The sequence below is a fragment of the Marmota flaviventris genome, chromosome 19 (genome assembly GCF_047511675.1).
Source record: "Marmota flaviventris isolate mMarFla1 chromosome 19, mMarFla1.hap1, whole genome shotgun sequence".
Lineage (NCBI taxonomy): Eukaryota > Metazoa > Chordata > Mammalia > Rodentia > Sciuridae > Marmota > Marmota flaviventris.
The window spans coordinates 34737600-34752350 of record NC_092516.1 but is presented as its reverse complement, the minus strand read 5'-3'; the positions used below and the strand labels follow the sequence as shown (position 1 = coordinate 34752350).

The 14751-nt window shown below is 35.2% G+C and overlaps 1 protein-coding gene across 1 annotated transcript in view; it reads right to left on the bottom strand.

Moving 5' to 3' along the window:
• Window positions 1–14751, bottom strand: part of Sdk1 (sidekick cell adhesion molecule 1) — an 886283-nt gene that overhangs the window by 536647 nt on the left and 334885 nt on the right. The gene's annotated exons all lie outside the window — the stretch shown is intronic.

Sequence of the window (14751 nt, the reverse complement as noted above, 5' to 3'; positions counted from 1 at the left end):
GAGAAATTTCTTCACATAGGCTTCAATAGATTTTTAAAAAGTGACAAGGATAAGTAAGATTAACATACATACACAAATGACATGACTCATAGTCTAGCGCACTCTCTCTCTCTTTCTCTCTCTCTCATACACACACACACACAGTCTCTCAGTGTCTTTTAAGGAGATATAAAGGAGGAAACTGGTGATATAGTTACACAATGAGATATTACACAGCAATAAGAATGACACAACTATTTTACACATGGTACCATGGATGAATTTCATAGCTAAAATGCAAAATGATAGAACCCAGATGGATGGAATTAAAGGTGGAGTACATGCTTCGATTTGCAAGCTTTTGTTCAGAACTAGGCAAAACTACTCTAAGGTGTTAGCAGGGTAAGTATTACCTATGGATGATAGAGAAGTGATGAAGAAGGGCTTTGGAGAACATGTGACATAGACTTATCTATTTTGTGGAAATTCACAGAATTCTCCATATGCTTTATGCTTTCATTGCATATATGGTTTTGTATCAGTGGTTTTTTGCTTGTTTTTTTAAATGAATGCAGGGCTTCTGCATCTAGTTCCATCCCTACTTAGATATATGACCCTGATCAGGGCAGGTGAACTTGTTTCTTTCTTCATCCATAAAATAAACAGAATTAGGTGACCTCTCATGTTTCTACTAAAATCCCGTAAGATCCACCATGCAGTCAGAATCCACTACTTCCAGTCTATCTTTCAGGCCTCCTGCCCTCTCTGCTCCATGCAGACTTGTCTGCTTTTACATTTAACCAGGGCAAAGATCCCCCCGCCCCCACAGCCTGCATTTCTCCTTCCCTTACCTGGGATACTCTGTGCAGGCTGAGTTAACTAAGGCTCCTCCCCACCAGTATATCCTAAATCATTACATTTATTGCAATCACAATATTTGTATCAGAGTTTCAAATTATTTATAGATTATGCCTTAGTACACTTCCTTTCTTAATCATTTCTGAATTCCCAGCATCCATTACAATGCCAGAAATAGACTAGATAATAAATTTGTATAGAGTGAATAAATATAATGGCAGTAAAGAAAAAATATAAGAAATAGCTTGCATTTATTGCGTAATTAACATGTATTAGAAATTGTCCTAAGTGTTTTATATAAATTTATTTACTTTTGCAAAACCCTATGAAATAGGTATCATTTTTATATCTATTTTACAGAGCAGTAAACAGAAGCACAAAGAATTTAAGTAAACTGCTCAAGAACGACCCAGCCATAAATGGTTGTCATTATATAAATCCAGATCTAGAACTCAACCAATTCTATACATATGAATCAAAATGTTACAAATTTCTCAAAAGCAGGAATTTTCTTCTCAATCCATATCTAACTTCAAAGTTTTGATAAGTTAGTTTGTGGACTTATTTGGCTGGACTTTTAAATTAAATTACTATTTCTTTAACAAATTAAACATCAAATAAAATAACAGTACTAAAATTGCACATAAAGTATAGTTACACATGAAACTTTGTACATACACTAATACTAAATATATACAATGTAAATATATTACCAGCACTCCCTGTCCACAGGTTCTACCTCTGCAGATTCAATCAATAGCAGGTAAAAAGTATTCAGAAAATAAACTTTCCTGAACAAGACCTTTTTTCTTCTTGTCATTATTCCCTACATAGTAGGGAATTAACTAATTAACTATTTATCTAGCATTTGCACTGTATTAAGAGTTACACATCATCTAGAGATGATATAAAATGTATGGGAGCATATGTGTTATATGCATATATATATACTACACCATTTATAATCTATGGATGTGAGCATCTGTGGATTTGGATATACACAGTGGGGCCTAGAACCAATCCCCAGTACATACTTGGGTATGATTATATAATTTGTCTTTGTGTTGACCAACTATATATAATTGATACACTGGCAGGACCAACCACTTACTAGTATTTATTAATTTGTTTACTCAAATAAATAAATGGTAAATTGGAACTTTGTGGTCAGAACATATAGTAAGGTGACTTAAACTGGTCAATGAGATTGAATGCAGGAATTGAGAGCTAAAGGATCAGAGGTCAAATACTCCAGCAACAGTAAATACAAGGGGCCCATTGGTAAGAAGAAACATGATGAATAACTTTGAAAAGTACAAAAGAATAAAAAATAGCCCTTACTGCAGGGGCAAAGAGTGAATGGAAGGAGGGTGTGCTAGGCCCTACAGGCAAGGCAAGCACATGCCATCCTGCATGCATATCAGTGATGTCCACTTCACAATAAAAGTGTTCTCATTTTAGTGACAGATGATATGATCATCCTGTTTATACATCTTAGTCAAAAGTACTGTCAATGTGAAGGTGATGATAAGCTATTACTACCAAAGAACTGCAGGAAGCCTTAGAAAAGGTTGTGTAGTAAAAGATCATTCTGGTTGCACTGCAGAGAAAAGAGCTAAAGAAGGACTGGAGTAGTGGGAGATGATTTGGAAGACCACCACAGGAATCCAGGTAAAATGCTCTAAGAGGGGACAAATGGTGGGTTGGTTGGGCAAAGATAGCAGTAGGAATTGTGGTGGAAGAGATGGAGAGAAATGGGTGGTTTTAACATACTAAGTGGATTCAATGATGGATTGGGTATGGAAGTGAAGATGACATAGTTGGTCCAGAGGGATTCTTAAGTTTCTGGCCTGTATAATTTTCTGGTCCATAAACAGACAGTGATTCTATATGACAGACCCTGTAATCAGCATTGGAAATATAAAGAGAATAAGACATGGCAACTGTCCCTTAAGAGATTATGGTCTAAGTCTGATGACACAGGAATATAAACAGTCAAGTGTTAGGTGCTATAACAAAACATGTCAAAGTCAGGAGGAGCCAATGATCCAGGTCCTATTTCAAGAGTTACACCTGCTTCTGTTGCATATGATGTGGTCTAAGATGCATTTCAAGTGTATTTCTAGGTTTTGATTGTCAATAGTGTGTCCAATTTCCATTTTTGCTGTGTACTTCAACTAAAAATCATCCACTTTTATGACCCAAAGAGTGTAATAAAGCTGAATTGCAATGGATATAGCTTTGATACCTTGGGATTTACTGAGCTGCAGGCTTTATTAATGTCTTGCCATTTGCACTCTCTTTAACAATAGAAAAAGAAATGCCACTTCATATGGTTCCAGTGTCCTACATGCATGAGTCATAAAAAATACATCTTTTTGAAAGGAAAAACTTAAAGATAGAAGCTCAAGAATTTGAATTTGGTTTTACAATTGACACTGCATCATCAATTTAATACATTATACAATAATGGTTTTGAATGTAAATCATGCCACAGCTCAGTTCTTCAAAGAACTCATAGTTAACCAAACATGCCTACACAAATGTACAAATTATCATGCTTGGTACTGTGATCTAACAGAAAAAATTTTTTTTCCACAAAGAACAGTTTTCCTACAATTTGCAACAAATATTTTTGTAGTCTAAGTGATGATAGGATTATGGTTAGCATATATGCTGATATTTATTATAAGAAGGAAGGGCAAATATGTCAATGTTCTGAAGTTTTAAACTTCTAAATTAAAATTATTACCACAAATATTTTAACATAGATTAGCCAATGTGAAAATAATAATCTTCTGAGCCCAGCATTATGTATCACTGAAAAATATGCAGAGATCTTGAAATTTAATGAGTACATAAAGGTAACAAAATACAAAGCTTTGGGAAGAGAAAGAAAAGGGCAGATTAGTATTCAGGTGTGCACGGACCCCCACAAAAGCATGTGTTCTTTCTATACTTTAAATAGGATAGAGAAAAGTTTGAAAAGATCCATAAAGAAGAAAAATGATTGAATTACCTCTGAGGTAAAGTTATCAAACTTTGACCTGGGAAAAAGCCAATGGTGCACTTAATGCTCTTTGAGAAGTAGGCGTGTATATGTTTTAAATAATAACTAATAGATCACCCCCCCTCAGAGAAAACATATAAGAGATTATGCACACTTACATATTCTAACAATGAATATTCTTAGGTCCTAGAATGAATTACCAAGAAAAACTGTGAAATTTCTATTTTCATACTTTTAAAAAGAACATAAATCATTTATGAAAGAGAGTCTCATTTGTCTGGATAACATAGATTTAAGGTCCATCCAAAGGAGAGGAACAGAGTTAATGTTCTTTCAAGACAACACCATAATTTTATGATGTCAAAGTCACTTCCATAAATGGACTTTCAAGGTTTTCGGATATCATATAAATGGATTTAACTTTACCTGCCCAATGCAAAGATAATCTTCTCATCTATAAAGGAACCATGACCCATGCACCACAGTAGAAATAGTTTCCATGGGGAGCAGAGGAGCGTGAGAAGTCGAAACTGAGCCTTGTGCTTTGGTTCAGCTCCCTTACGTGAAGGGAGGCCACGTAATTAAGGCCTTAATTGTCTGCTGTATGAGGGAAAATTGATAATCTTTTGAAACCCCTTAATGGTCAGATGGACAGGAATCATCTATTAGGTACTGAAAATGTGAAACTTCAAGCTATTTGTGTGACTCTGCCAATGGGAGAGTCAACCAAGTTAATCGTCTTCTACTTAGTAACTTGCTCTTTTCTCCTTTCTTTTCAAGTGATAATGAATAAAGAAATAATAATCAACCTCCACTTAGCAAAGGAATCAACGGAATCTCAAACGAGGAGGTATGAATTAGATAAAACCACATGTTCTGGTGACATGAGGAGAAAATCTACTGAGCCCCCGCAATCAGACCATCAATCAGGTGTGAGTCCAGTGGGGAGTCGCAGCATGAATGGGCAATCAGCTGGAGCAGGACCTTTTATTAGGAACTCTTGCTTTTGCCACAGCTAAATTTCCCAGGGCGACTAATCCTTTAGTTTAAACCACTAATCTTCTTTTCAAAACTTCTTTATATCAAATTCAAACATTTTCATGCCCCAAGCTTATGAATTTGCCACTAACACAAAGTTCTATTTTTCAAATTCCAGTGAAAAACAAAAGCACAGGGCATAATGAATTATTTGTGAACAACTATTCTGAAAAATAAGGGTAGAAGATCCTCTTCTGGTAAATGTAGTCATTCCAATTTCAGCTGCTGGCAGTTCATTATGTACACCTATTGAAGCCAAGAATTTAATCTCATGGTATGATATGCTTTTCTCATATTAGTAATATTAATCTTTTTAAAGAAAATAATTATGTATTTAAAATGCACTTCTGAGGTAAAAATATTACTTGATATGTTCTACTATGATTAAAACTGCAGATATGAAAATGTCACCCTATGGTGCTCTTAAGAGGACCCTACTGTTTCAGGACAAAGTCTCCTAAATGCTTTAGCATAAGGCAATTCAAGCTGCATTTTCTATGACCACCATTTAAACCTTTGGGAAGTTAAAGGTAAAATGAGAGTGGGAGGGGAAGAGAGGGTAAATCAATAGTAGATAGTAATTCCCACACTAGCTAATTACCCTTCCAGTAAAGAGCTGGTTCTATCATCATAGCTAAATTCTAGTCTTCATTACCTAAACTTATCAGACATATTTATTAATATTTCCAGTGGCAGATTTTCAAATATAATAGAAAGTTCTATCATAGTCTGTGGTTCAAACAAACAAAAAGTACCCATCTTCTCTATATTGTCACTTTATATAGTACTACCTGGTAAAATAAGTATCAGAATTCCAGGTGAAAGGTATCTACAACTGAACAAATGTGCATCTGATTTCAAACACAACCAAAAAATGAAACTATTATGATGACTGTAACTTACAAGAAAAAAGGTGTTTTTTCAACTATTGCCCTATCACACTCAAACATTTCTGATGGGATAGGACTAGAAGTTTACCTAAGTCAGGTCACACCCACATGTTCCCTAGTTCAGCACCATGCAGGACCTCTGAACAGCATGAGAAGAGCCCCCCTGCCTCTCCAGTTCTGCAGGCCTTTGCACAGACAAGGAGGCCTAACTCAGACACCCGCACTAGCTGTTGCTCCTTTACAAACTGAGGCACTTTGTCATTCCTCAAGCATTTGTTATGCTCCAGCATTCCCTGAACATTTCCTGGCCATGGGGCACTGGGGATTACAGCTGGCCCTACCCAATGAGCTCATAGTCTAGAAAATGAGACTTGTAAATAAGCCAAGAGAAATACCATGAACAGAGGGGACAGAGGTATGAAGTCAGTGCTGTGAGAAGGCCCTTGATGGGGTTCATGGATGATGACCTCCCTGAGGCTAAAGTCCCCACATCTCAGCCAGGGCAGAAGTATGGGCGTAAGCTCCAAAGGAGCCTACAGCAAGTGACAGAAGGCTGAGGTTCCAAGGTGTTACAGAAACAAAAGGCCCAGAGGCATCCTTAAGAGCTGCTTCTGCTACATAGTAGCTTTGTGTAGCTTGTTAAAGAGTTGCCCCCTGTACCATCATTCCTTATAAATGAGATTTTTTTTTTTTTCAGACAAATGCTCATAAATCCCAACTAAGAAGCAGCTGAAAACCAATTTGCCTGCTGCTCATGCCTGCTCTAGCTATGGCGCTAAGGACTCCTGTAGAGAACTCCTGTACCTTGGAGAGACCTGGAGGTCACACTGAAGACAAAGAGTGGCTTATCGGGGGCCACAATGACTGTAACCCTTGGTTGGGACAGAGTCTAGAGACTCAGGCATCAGGATAACTGAGCACACTCTTAGACCAAGTAAGAGGCAGACTTGACTATCCTCCTTCCTGGTTTCTGTTCCTGTTTTCTGGAGGGTACGGTAATCAGAAGGGACAAAGCAGATCAAAAATTTGCACAGCATATTCCAAGGTCTCACCACAAAGTCATCACTTTTTACTTAGAAGTTTAGCTAATGAGGATAGAATTTTCTCCAAGTAGTTGGTTTGTGTTATCCTCATAATATTTCAGTCTGCATGTGTGAAGATAGAGAAAGCAAGAGGATTCCTCCTAAGATTTCCATTAAACAGTATTGTGAACAGTTTGCTGGGATTCAGTGAATATGGAAGTCTCTGTTTGTCTCTGTCTCTGATTGTCTCTGTTTTCTCTGAAATTGATGCGAATTAACAACATATTTAAGGCAACTCATGGGGTAAACCTACCTTCTAATATTTTCCCTTAATAAACCATTTAAGTTTTCAGTGACATTTAAGTACAGTTAAGGTGATGGTAGAAAGAAAATGGTTGTATTTATGTCCTGATTTGACCTGCACTGGGCTAATCTATTTTAACATATAAATTAATAATAGGAAGAGACAGTGGGATAAAAGCAATTCCCTATATCTCCAACTGAAATAAGCTTCCAGCTCTCATATTTTACTTCTAAGTAAAAGTGTACTAAATTGTCATCTTTATGGTTTGTAAAGAGAAAAACTGTGACCCAAAAAATAAGAGGAAAGTTACCAGAAATAACCAACATTCTTGAATACAATACAGTATTTCTTTCAAATAATCCTAAAAATCCAGTTCTTATTAGATAAAAAGGTCAAAAGATCTAAGACAAGAAACTTAAATATGATTATCTTTCCCTGCTTAGATGTTTGCTAATAATGAGTTTATGGCACATATTTACTGACATAGAAACTCAAAAGAGATAACTAAAAGATTTCCTCAGACCAAGAAAATTGCATGTGAAAGAAATTCCTAAGAATATCTCAGTTCAATCAGACAGAGCCTGTTGATTTTAGCAAAGTTACAATCCATAAGGGATCCTCAAGGAGGAGCTCCTCCATGATGGCAGCTCAGAGCAAGAACTCTGGCCTGGGTTCCAGGCCCTTGCCTCTCCCTCGTTTTGTCATCCTGGGTTTCTAGGTCAGCAAAACAATAAAAACAACCTCTTCAAGACAACAGCACTCAAAATTCTTGGCCTATAGACCACTTTGCCACTTTTATAAAACAAACAAACAAAAAACATAGAGGACTCCTAAATTCCTATTTCCATATTTGTCATGTTAAAAGGTAAAACTGTGAACTTTTCAAAATATTTATTTATTAATTTTACTGGGCTCAGTGGCAAAGCACTTGCCTCACATATATAAGGCCCTGGGTTCCATCCACAACGTGGCCCAACCTTTTAAAAAAATCATTTGAAAATAACATTAAAGTCCTTATATTAACACAAAAGATATATTTATGAAAATGTATTATCTAATACAAAACAAAAAATATCTTAACAGAGGAATTCTTCCACATTTTTTCAGTTTCTACCTTTGTAAAAAGTAGAAAAGAGATTCTCACATGAACTTCTCCATTTAGTCTTGGTAGTATGTTGTTTCACTTGAAGGACACGAATAACATACAGACTTTTAGATATGTAGTTAGAAAGCATGAGAAGTAATAGTCTTTTCAAATAATTGAGAATATTTTTGTTGATACACAACTGAAAAAGTGTCAGTTTCATAAAGATTAGTAGTAACATGGAATCTTAAACCGTATCAATAAAATTTTGGTACTCTGTTATATTAAAATTATTTGGTCTATCTTGTACTTTGGATCTTTTACACACACGACTTTGTTGAGTCATTGAGTTTTGCAGATCTTCCAAATGTTGACACATTTCATTACACACACACACACACACACACACACAAAAGTCACATGTTAATATAGCATGAGACAAGTCCTTAAATAATGGGAAAATGTCAAGCTTATAGAGGCATAATAAGATTTCCAAAACTCCATTTTTTATTTATGACCACAATTTTTATCATTAGCCACAAATACTGTTTTAAAAATAGAATAGAATTATTTTGTTCACTTTCAAGAAAATGCTGCCAAATATCCAATACTAAATAATTATAGTTTGTCTGTCAGTCACTAACTCAGGTAAAAACGGAGGACCAAGAACAAAGAGGCGAGCTGGGCTGCCAGCTCATACATCCTCACAAGGACTTTGCCTGGAAGCGACCGTCCTGCTTGTGCATTCAGCAGAAGGATTTTATATGTGGTTCACATTTGGACACAGAATATTAAAAGACATTCATTAAGTTCAAAATTTAGCACAATTAATGATTTTTAATACTTTCCCAAGAATATTAAGGGAACTGAATTTTTTTTTAATCAGAAAAAAACACATGCCAACTGTTAGAGTTTGGCATCACTGTTGATATACCTGCTCATGTGCCAGAAGTTTTGCATCATCAATAAAATCTCGACACAGGGAAAAAATCTCTGTATTATTATAAAATGCTTTTGTCCTGATAGACTCTACTGGCAAAGGGTCTTGGGGCTGTCAGGGGTCCTCAGATCACATTCTGAGAACTGCTACTCTTGAGATGTCCTGGGATTAAACCAGTTAATATGCACAAAATGCTTATGACTGTGCCTTGTAAAAAAGCACAATATGCTAACTGGCTTCTATTAAAACACTCTGCCACAGAATGAAACTGCATCTTCCTGCAGAAGGCTGAATCTTGAACTTCATCCAGAACGCATTTACTTTTGGCTTTCTAAATAACACACATAAATCAGGCCACAGTCTTAAATGTCAATAACTATTAAGCCAAAGAAGTTGTTCAATTTAAAGAAAAACAGGTGTTCCTATTTTCAATTACTTCAAATTTCTAGAGAAGTCTAAATATTGATTTGATTATTTATTCGTTCATTCAACATACATTTATTAAATACCTACTTGGACTTCTATAAGATGGGAATACAGATGTGAATGTAAAAAACAAAACAATAAAAAAATTACACCTTCATGGAAGATATTAAGAGAGATAAACAGTAAACAAAGAAAGAAAATATACAGAACAATCTATTTTGCTAAAACCTCTATTTTTTATACAAATTACTTCATCTGTGGTTGATAAATAGGAAATTGATAGTGGTGTAATGCAGAAGTAGTACTGATTTACACATGGTCCCCCCAGAATATTAATGTTACAACATTATCATGAACAAGCTTCATTGTTTATTAAAGAGTGAGGCTTAAAATGTAAGAAAACAAACAGCAGCAGCAGCAGCATCAAGAGAACTACTTTAAAAACCAAAAATGTACCTTCTTTGTTTAGTACATGAAGTAACTGGTATAGGCACATCAAGAACCACATTTTTTTCCACTACATTACACTATTGAGAGAAGCTTCAAGGACAGGTGAATATGCCTGGAAGGCTTTTCTCTCCGTATCAAAACAGAAAACCAATGAAGAAAGTTACTAGGAGTATTATTTTTTATTAGTGTCCTAATAGCAAAGTTACATAGATTTTATATGATCTGCTCCAACAGGATTTTTCCCATAAGTTCTATTTTAGTTTATGATTTTATAGAACATGGTATTTTTAAGGAACCTATATGGAAGAGGAAGAGAATTTCTTGCATATGAAGTAGTAATAATGCTATAGAAAAAAATATGTAACAGAAGAGGAAAAGACAATGGGGGGAAGGGATGGCAGTCTTAAATGAGGAAGAGAGGGAGGCATCACTGAAAAGGTTGATTCCTGAGCAAGGAACAGGAGGGGCTCAAGAAGGGAATCATGCACTGAAGCAGGAAAGGCCAGTGTGAAGGCCTTGAGATGAAAGTGAGTCCGCTGTGTTTTAAGAACAGCGGGAGACAGCATGGAGAATGGAATAAGGGTTGGGGATACTCGGAAGAGATGAGGCTGCAAAGGTGACAGAAGGAAGCCTTATATGACTCTGCTGTTTTTAAGTAACAATGGGGACATTTGAGCAGAAAGGTGGTATGCCCTGACTTAGATTTCTGCTGGTCCACTACTCACTCAACACTCAACTGTGCTGAGATCAGGCAGGAAGGGCATTGGCTGGGAGGCCACACAGAAGGCTGCTGAATTAATCCAATGCAGGATGATGGTGATGTGGTGAACTGGTTGCAGGGAACATGACAGGAGATTAGACTTCAGACATTGTAAAGTTAGAGGCAACACAATTTAGAATCACAGGGCATGGCATCTGAGAGAAAGACGAATCAATGACAGTGTCAAGGTTTCTGGTCAGAAAAACTAGGAAGACATGGTTGGCCCTTCCTGGAGTGCAGAGGACTATGTAAGCAACAGTTTAAGAGGAAAAGAGCAGAGTTCAAAGTGCATCAGTTAAACCTGAGCCATCCATGGGACACTCATGTAGAGTAGCTAAAAAGGCAGGCGGATTCACGCAATACATGTGATCTCCTCAAAATGCCAAGTCAACACTGCAAAAACTCATTGATTTAAGAAATATACTGTTGCCAAAGATATGAAACATATAATTAAATAACATTAAAAACAATTTTGTGAGAAGTTAAAATTTAAATATCCTAGTAGACTGTATTAAAAATAAAACCAAAAGTAAAATTTGTATTGATTATCTAAAATAAAGATTTGTAAAATCTCCAAAATAATTTTATCCTGAAATATTTTAATTTTCATTGTATTACCAAATGAATTCAGTTGGTATATTAAATTTAATTATACAATCATACCTACTAAAAATTACTCTGGAAGAAAATAAAATAATGGGTGACACTTCTGTCATTCAACAGGAAAATGTCCTTGCTAAAGATAATGGCATCAACAAGATAATGGCACCATTTTTACCATGAAGCTATACATCAGTTTCTTCCCATGAAAAATTAATAAACACTAAGAGAAGTCAAACACAGGAAGGAACTGCATGCCTGAGCAGTGAAGGAGATGAGACTTAGAGCTGTAAAATGAGGCCTCTGGGCTTATTTTCCTTAGAATGTTTCCCTTCCCCCCCCCCCCCCCCAATAAACAAAATATTTGTTAAAGCACAAAAGAGTCCTATAAACACAGATGTAAAATATGCTTTTTTCCTGACAGATACAATGCCCAAAATTCCACAGCTGTTCTTTCAAGTGCCAATATCACAATACGGGGGGGGGGGGGGGGGGGGGTGTGAATTAATACAGTAGTCATCACATCTATCACATCTAGTATATGCATGTTTTTTTCCTTTCTTTTTTCTTCCTTTCCAACACTCAAATGCCCATATACTAATTATCAAGACGTCCACATTCTGGTCTATAAAACAAATCTCAACAAATTTAAAAGAACTGAATTTACAGAAAGTTATGCTCTGACCATAATCAAATAAAAATAGAAATCAATAACAAAAAGACAACAAGCAAATCTCCAAACATCCACAAACTGAGCAATATACTATTGAATAATGCATGAGTCAAAGAACAAGTCTGAAAAGAAATTTTAAAAAATATATAGAACTTGCTAGGAATGGTGGGCATATGCCTGTAATCCCAGCAACTTGGGAAACTGAGGCAAGATCAGATCACAAGTTCAAGGCCAGCCTGGGAAAGTTAGCAAGACCCTGTATCAAAATAAAAAATTAAAAAGGGTTGGAGATGTAATTCATTGGTAAAGCACCCTGGTTCAACTGCCAATACTGGGCAATTAAAAAAAAAAAAGTCCAACAACTGAATGAAAATGAAAATATGTGGGATGCAGCTAATGCTGTTCCAACAGGGAAATTTATAGCATTAGAATATTTACATTGGGAATGAGGAAAAGACTTAGATCAATAGCCAAATTCCTACCGCAAAGAAGGAAAAGAATATTAAAATAAACCCAAAGCAAGCTCAAGGAAGAAAATAACAAAGGTAAAAACAGAGTCAATAAAATTGAAAAGATAAGCATAATACAGAAAACCAATGGATCAAAAAAGCTGGTTCCTGGTGGTGAGGTGACAACTGATAAACTTCTAAAAAAACCTTTAGAGATGATAGGAATCATCAATACCAGCAAATAAACAGGAGTACCACTATATATCTTGCAGCCATTAAAAAGGGGATACTGTGAATAAGTGTAAGCTCATAAAATGGACAACTTAGAAGATATGAGTCAATTCCTAGAAAACTATAAACTTCTAATATTCACATAAAATGAAACAAATAATCTGAATAGTCCTATAACCACTGAAAGAAATTAAACTTGTCATTTAAAACCTTCTAAATAAAAAAAATCTACCAGATCCACATGGTTTCACTGGAGAATTTGACCCACAAATAAAGAAGAGTTAACATCAATGTATACCATATACTCCAGAAAATAGATGAAAAGAAAACATTTCCCAGATCATTTCTTGAAGTTTATATTATCCTGATCTATATTCTGGAAAAGACAATACAAAAAAAAAAAGTCATCTATAGACTGATATCTCTTAACAATTTAGAGACAAAAATTTTCAACAAAATATTAGCAAATCAAATCCAGTAAAATACTTTAAAAAATTAAACACCATGACTAAATGGAATATATTTCAGGTATGTAAGGCTGGTTCAACATTCAAAAATAAATCATGACAAATCTACCTTACCAATGGGATTAAAAAAAATTTATTAAATTTAATTATTTATTTATTTTAATTAGTTATATATGACCACAGAATGTATTTTGATTCATTGTATACAAGTGCAGCACAACTTTTTATTTCTCTGGTTGTACATGATGTAGTGTCACACATGTGCAGTCATACGTGTATCTAAGGTAATGATGATCATTTCATTCTACCATTTTTCCTGTCCCCATGCCCCCTCCCCACCTCTCCTTCCCCTATGCACAATCAAAATAAAATGAAACAGAAAAATCACTTTGCAAAACCCAACATTCATGATTTAAAAGAAACAAAACAAACAACAAAACCCTCCTCCAAACTGAGAACAGAGGGGAACTTTCTCAATCTTATAAAGGACATCTACAATGAATAAATAAATAAATAAATAAACAAACAAACAAACAACAACAAACCCTATACCTAACATCACACATAACAATTAAGGATAATATTTCTCCCCTGAATTTGGTAATCAGTAAGGATGTCTGTTCTCATCACTCCTATTCAACAGCCTAGAAAGGCTTATCCACTGAAATAAGGAAGAGTGAATTGAACAAGGCTGCAGGATATAAGAGTAACACATAAAATCAATTACATTTCCGTTAATTATTAAAGAACATGCAGAAAGAAAAATGAAACACACAAACCATTTATAATCACTCCAAAGAAAATGAAACTCTTAGGTATGAATTCTAAAAATATGACCTATATGCTGAAAATGATAAAATGCTCATTACAGAAATAAAAAATCTAACTACATAGGAAGACATGCATGTCCATAGATTGAAATACTCAATATAATAAAGATGTCAAATCTATACAAATGTACATACAAGGTTAATGGAATTTCAGTTAAAAAGCAAAATTTTATATATATATATATACACACACACACACACACACACACACACACACACACACAGAGAGAGATTATTCTAATATTTATAGAGACAGGCAATGGAACAAGAATATCTATATTTTGAAAATAATAAGATGGGAGGAATTGCTCTTCCTGATTTCAAGATGACTTATCTAGTCAGAGCAATAAAGAGGGATCAAAGGCACAGAAGAGAGCCTCAGAAAACCCAACACAGGCACAGTCAACTGACTTTTGACATGTGAAACCATCTTGGTGGAGGAAGGATAGCCTTTTTAAAAAGTGGTGCTGGAGCAACTGAACACCCAGATGGCAAAAGAATGAAACACTATCTAATTACCATGAGTTACATAAAAATCAAATCAAAATGGATCTTTGACTTAAGTATAAAACTATAAAATTTTTAGAAAAATACACAGGAGAAAATAGCTGAAATGTAGGGCTAGGGAAAGTCTGAGACTTAACCCAAAAAGCAGAATGTATAAAAATGTAAGTAATAAAAGATAAATTGAAACTGATATCAATATTAACAACTAATACCCAAAAGAGGTAATATATTAC